Here is a 6,719-nt window from a genome sequence, read left to right on the forward strand (position 1 = left end):
CACACTCCGCTTTTCACAGGGATCGCTTCCTCCGTTATTCAATTTCCTTTCCGTTCCTCTCCATTCGTGTCCCTCCCGGCGCTTATCCCTACAAGCGGCCATAGCGCTACACCTGCCCATCCACCTCCTACCCCACCACGGTCTTTGACTCCAAGCAGCCCTTCCAGGAGAGGCAACAATTTACCTACGAATCCACTCGGATAGTCTGTGTGTCCAATGTTCCCCAAGCGGCTTTCTTTACATTGGCGAGATCCAGCGTTGATCGGGGGAACATTTCGTCGAGCAGCTCAGCTCCATCCGCCAAAAACAGATCTTCCCGCAGGCCAAACATTTTAATTTCGCTTCCTACTCCTGTTTGGACATGTCGTTCCGCAGCTTCCTCTCTTTTTCTATTATGAGACAATCCTCATGGTGGAGGAGCAGCAACCTGTATGTTGTCTGCGTAGCCTCCACCTTGACGGCATGAATATAGAATCTCCTTTCGGAAAAAATAATGATCACCCTTCTCCTTTTGTTCTCTTCCTCATTCTGGCCTTTTACCTCTTCTCTGCTGCCTATCACCTTCTATAACCATATAACCATATAACAATCACAGCACGGAAACAGTCCATCTCGGCCCACCTAGACCGTGCCGAACTCAATTATATTGAAGCTAATGCTATTGTGATCACTGGACCCGAAGTGCTCCTCAGCACATACACCTGTCAGCTGACCTATCGCATTCCCTAATAGTGGATCCAACACAGCCCTATCTCTAGTCGGTACTTCTATGTATTGTTGCAAAAAATTATCCTGCACACATTTCACAAATTCTAAACCATCCAGCCCTTTTAGAGAATGAGCTTCCCAGTCTAAGTGTGGAAAATTAAAATCTCCCACAATCACCACCTTGTGTTTACTACAAATATCTGCTCTCTCCTTACACATTTGCTCTTCCAACTCACGCTCCCCATTAGGTGGCCTATAATACACTCCTATCAGTGTTACTACACCTTTCCCATTCCTCAATTCCACCCAAATACTCTCCCTAGAGGAGCTCTCTAATCTATCCTTCCAAAGCACCGCCATAAGATTTTCTCGGACAAGCAAAGCAACACCTCCTCTTCTGGCCCCTCCTACTCTATCACACCTGAAGCAACTAAATCCAGGAATATTTAGTTGCCAATCCCACCCTTCCTGCAACCATGTTTCACTAATAGCTACAACATCATAATTCCAGGTATCAATCCACGCTTTAAGCTCATCCACCTTTCTTACAATGCTCCTAGCATTAAAATAGATACATTTAAGATACTCTCCACCTCCTCCTCCCTTTTCATCCCTAAAAAAGCATTCAAATTTATTATCCTTTTCTTTCTTCTCCCCTGCGTCTTCGGGCTGAGCACAGCCCTTCTCCATCACCTGCCTTTCCTCCCTCACACATTGTCTACTCTACTGGTGAACTAACCTCCCCTCCCATAGTTTCTTGAAATTGATTCCCGCCCCCCCCCCCAATCTTACTAGTTTAAAGTCTGTCCGGTAGCCCTAGCAAACCTCCCCGCTAGGATATTGGTCCCCCCAGGATTCAAGTGTAACCCGTCCTTCTTGAACAGGTCACGCCTGCCCCAGAAGAGGTCCCAATGATCCAGAAACTTGAATCCCTGCTCCCTGCTGCAATCCCACAGCCACGCATTCATCTTTCACCTAATTCCGTCCCTACTCTCACTGTGGCGTGGCACAGGCAGTAATCCCGAGATTACTACACTTGCGGTCCTTCTTCTTAACTGCCTTCCTAACTCCCTATACTCTCGTTTCAGGAACTCGTCCCCTTTCCTAACTATGTCATTGGTACCTACATGTTCCAGGACCTCTGGCTCCTCACCGTCCCACTTCAGGATATCTTGGACGCGATCAGAAACGTCCCGAACCCTGGCACCAGGGAGGCAAATTACCATCCGGGACTCCCGATCACCTCCACAGAACCGCATGTCGAAACCCCTGACTATCGAGTCCCCTTTTACTATGGTCCTCTTTCTTCTATCCCTACCCTTCTGAGCTACAGGGCCGTCCTCTGTACCGGAGGCCCGGCCACTGTCACTTCCACGATGTAGGCTGTCCCCCCCAACAGTACTCAAACATGAGTACTTATTGTCAAGGGGTACAGCCACCGGGGTACTCCCTAGTATCTTCCTCTTCCCCTTCCTGACCGTGACCCACCTATCTGCCTCCCGTGACCCCGGAGTGACCACCTGCCTGTAACTCCTCTCTATCACCTCCTCACTCTCCCTGACCAGGCGAAGGTCATCGAGCTGCAGCTCCAGTTCCCTAACTCGGTCCCTCTCGTCGGTCCTCACCAGCTTCTCTTTCTCGTAGGGTCCATTCTGCAGTTTAATCAGATTCATTCCTCTCGATCCTTTTCGTTTTCCTGTCCGCCAGGCTTGATCTATTACCTTCCAGCTATCCGTCTCTTCCTGTGTTACCTTTTCATTCCGGCGTCTCACCACTTCGTTTCTGGTTCTGGAGGAGGGTCTCGGCCCGACACTTGGCCAAAGATGCTGCCTGACCTGCCGAGTTCCTCTCGCAGTTTGTTTGTGTCGGTTTTAGCATTTTTGTTGAGAGATATCGTGACGGAGGTGAAAGTCAAATGTGTCATTGCGATGTTTTTGAGCCGTTGATGCCTCTCTGCATTTCACAATAATGAAGTTGAATTAAAAACCGGCCGCCCCATAATGTTCAGGTTATTAATGACACTGAAATCCCGTACTCAGGTAAAGCACGTTAAAGGCCAGGAGCTTTCCATCCTTGCAGATACAAACATTTGGAACGAGTTACTATCAGAAACATCAAGTTGTCATTGCTCTCACGATGTGATTCTGATATGGTCATTGGTCTGATGATACCTTAGTAGATTGGTAGGTGGACAGTGTGGGATTTATTTGTCAGTTTAATGGCTCCGATTTGTGACTATCCCATTGACGAGGTGAATGCTATGAGTGAGTTGATTAGGTAGTGGTGCGTTATAACATTGAAACTTGCAATGTGTTTGAACAACATTGCTTGATATTCAGTGTGTTCTACAGTATTCTTATTTTGTTGGTCTGGGGCTAACATTTGGGATGATGTCACACGATGTATGTGGTTCTAGTCTATTTTATGTGATGCATTCGAGAGGTTACCGAGTGTTTCAGCCTGCTGAAGGAAATGAGCAAAGTTCCGAATGACAATAGATGATCTTGGCAGGGATCGTCAGGGAAGTGTGAGGGGCATAAAGTGTTGAAACTGGAGAGTTGTGTCCACTCATCCAGGGAGAATTTGGAGCGACACCGAAGATCAATGGGCAACATTCTGATCTCCTTCATGAAAGGAGAAGAGAAGGACGCTGGTCACGGAGCCCAGCAGTGAGGAATCCTTTTCACAATGAGTGACAGAGGAGAGTTCAGCACCTCCTCCAGCTGCTACCTGAGCTCAGTCTGACAGACGAGGTAAAGAGCTCAGTTGTTGCAGCATGTAGCACTGTTCATAAACAACGAAGGTATTTTCAAACAATGTGGGACGACCACCGCATGAATCATATTGTTCCAGATAACCAATACCCCAAACAATGTCCATACAGGATGAAATCTCCCGATGGACCAGCAGTACAAACAAGGATTTTGTGAGGTTCAGCATCTCGGAATCGCTGGAACTCTGACTACTACTTGGTGCCCGGAGTCTGCCGCGGGCTCTACTGTTCACTAAATTGTTCGTGATGGTGAAAACATCGAGCAAGACAACAACGAGGAATGGGATCAGAGTTGAACAGACAGAACAAAGGTCACCCATTACTGTCCAAAATAGTGACACAAGTAACTCTCATCTCTGCATGCAAAGGCATGTTACAGGAAGGATATACAGTGGCATGCAAATGTTTGGGCACCCCGGTCAAAATTTTTGTCACTGTGAATAGCTAAGTGAGTAGAAGATGAAAGGATCCAAAGTCATAAAGTTAAAGATGGAACATTCTTTTCAAGGTTTTAAGCAAGATTAGTGTATTAGTTTTGTTTTGTATAATTTTGGAGTGAAAACAAGGAAAGGAGCACGATGCAGAAGCTCGGGCACTCCGAGAGGTTTGAGTGCTCAGATAACTTTTACCAACGTCGCAGACCTTAATTAACTTGTTAGAGTTATTGCTTGTTCACAGTCATCGTTATGAAAAAAAAAACAGGTGATGCGAATTTGAAATCTTTATAAATACCCTGACTCCTGAAACCTTGTCCCAACAATCGGCAGCCATGGGCTCCTCTATTCAGCTGCCCAGCGCTCTGGAAATTGAAATATATGATGCCCACAAAGAAGGAGAAGGCTATAATTAGATCGCAAAGTTTTTTCAGGAAGCCATTTCCTCAAATCGTAATGCACTTAAGAAATGGCAGTTAACAGTAACAGTGGAGGTCCAAAAGGCCAAGAAATCTTTCCCAGAGAACTGCTCGTTGGATTGCTAGAAAGGCAAATCATTCCCTCCGTTTGAATGAAAAAGACCTTCCGGAAGATTTTGCAGACTCTGGAGTGGTGGTGCACTGTTCTACTGTGCAGCGACACCGGCACATATATGACCTTCATAGAAGAGTCATCAGAAGAAGACCTTTCCTGCGTCCTCAGCACAAAGTCCAGCGTCGGAGGTTTGCAAAGGAACATCTAAACAAGCATAATGTTTTTAGTGGACTGATGAAGTTGAAATAGAACTATCTGGGAAAGGTACATTTGCTGAAAAAAGGGTCCGAATTTCTTGAAAGTACACTTCTCCAACTGTTAAGCACGGGGGTGGATCGATCCTGCTTTGGGCTTCTGTTGCAACCAGTGGCACGGAGAGCATTTCACTGCTCAAGGGAAGAATAGATTCTATTAAACACCAGCAAATTCTGGAAGCAAACATCACACCGTCTGTAACGGAAGCTGAAGCTGAAAAGAGGATGGCTTCTACAACAGTGTAACGATCCTAAACACACCTCAAAATCCACAATGAGCTACCTCAAGAGGCGCAAACCGAAGGTTTTGCCATGGCCCTCACAGGCTCCGACGTAAATATCATCGAAAATCTGTGGATAGACCTCAAAAGAGCAGAGCATGCAAGACGGCCCAAAAATCCCAAAGAACTAGAAGTCTTTTGCATGGAAGAATGGGAGAAAATCCTTCAAACAAGAATTGAAAGACTCTTGTCTGGCTACAGCTTGTCTGGTTTACAAGCTGTAGTACTGTAGTACTTGCCAAAGGGGTTGTTACTAAGTACTGACCATGCGGGTACCCAAAGTTTTACCTCGGGCACTTTTCCTCTATTGTTCTATTTCTATTCCTCTATTTCCTCTATTCATCTTTTACTTGCTTACCTATTCACAGTAACAGAAATTTTGACCAGGGGTGCTCAATCTCTAGCAGGTCACTGTATGAAGAATGAAGAACCAGAAAACATTCGTTAAGCAAGTCAGTGAAGGCACAGAGGTCAGAAGCACAGCCGCCGATCTCTCAGTCCAATACTTAACGTTTAGATCCTGGAAGAAACTGGCCACAAATCGATGTAAGGTGATTGCGACAGCGAACCAAACAGAGCAATCTGTGGCGGACTGCAATAAGATGGATTGGGTTCTACACACGCGGACGTAAAACAGGAAGGAAAAGTCATCCGGAAAAGCTTTAGGAATATTTATCAATATAACGTCGAAAAAAAAACACAACCGTTTGTTCTGACACAGACATGGCCGACAGTTTTAGAGAGTCCGCACGTTTCCCGTGACAGTACAACAATCGTCACCAAGTTCACTGTGAAAAGCAGAATACACTTTATATATCAAATTGAGAGCCTGTTTGTGCCAATGTCTGTGTTATCGCCCCAATATATCTGCCTCTTTCATCATCTTTGGCAGCACTTTCTGCGCAACTAACTGCCTTGTATAGGAAACCTATAACCACCCTCCCACTGTATATTCCATCGTAATGGTCATTGCCATCCTGGAAAAAGACACAAGCGGTTGAGTCTATCCATGCCTCTTACGATCGTGCATAACTCTATCAAGTCGCCTCTCATCCTCCAAAGAGATCATCCCAGGCTCGCTCCAGAGCTTTCCAATCCAGATCGAATCGGTTTTTGGTTCGCACAGCAACGTATCAAACCAGATCCACATCTCTACTTTTTCCGCCACTGTGTCAATGAATAAACAATCTTAAGATTTTAAACTTTCTTTCAAATACTCATACAGTGACTATGAAAAGCATTTGCCCCCTTGGAAGTTTTCGTTTTATTGTTGGTCAGCATTGTATCATTGTGCATTTAAATTGGATTTTTTAACACCAACAAACATAAAATTTCTCTTCATGTCAATGTGAAAACAGACCTCTAATACATGCTCTAAATTAATTACAGATATAAATCGTGAGTTTGACTGGGTTAGAAGAAGAAAGAGAGTGTGGGAGGGCGAGATTGGGGAGAAAGGGGTGGAGAGAGAGAAGCGGGGAGAAAGATGAAGATAAAGATACAGAGAGAGAGAGAGAGAGAGAGAGAGAGAGAGAGAGAGAGAGAGACTGGCGGGACAGTGGAGAACACCGATAAAAGAGTGGGACCAAGCGTGGAAAGAGGAGGCTGGGTGATGAGAGAGATTTCGAATGGCTGGAGAGAACGGAGGCTGGGGGAGACCGAGATGTCCAGCGAGACACTGCTGCGAGAAAGACACCAGCCTGGGCAGAGAGACGTGTGGAAAAATGCGGACGTG

Source organism: Hypanus sabinus, unplaced genomic scaffold, assembly GCF_030144855.1.
Source record: "Hypanus sabinus isolate sHypSab1 unplaced genomic scaffold, sHypSab1.hap1 scaffold_382, whole genome shotgun sequence".
Taxonomy (NCBI): domain Eukaryota; kingdom Metazoa; phylum Chordata; class Chondrichthyes; order Myliobatiformes; family Dasyatidae; genus Hypanus; species Hypanus sabinus.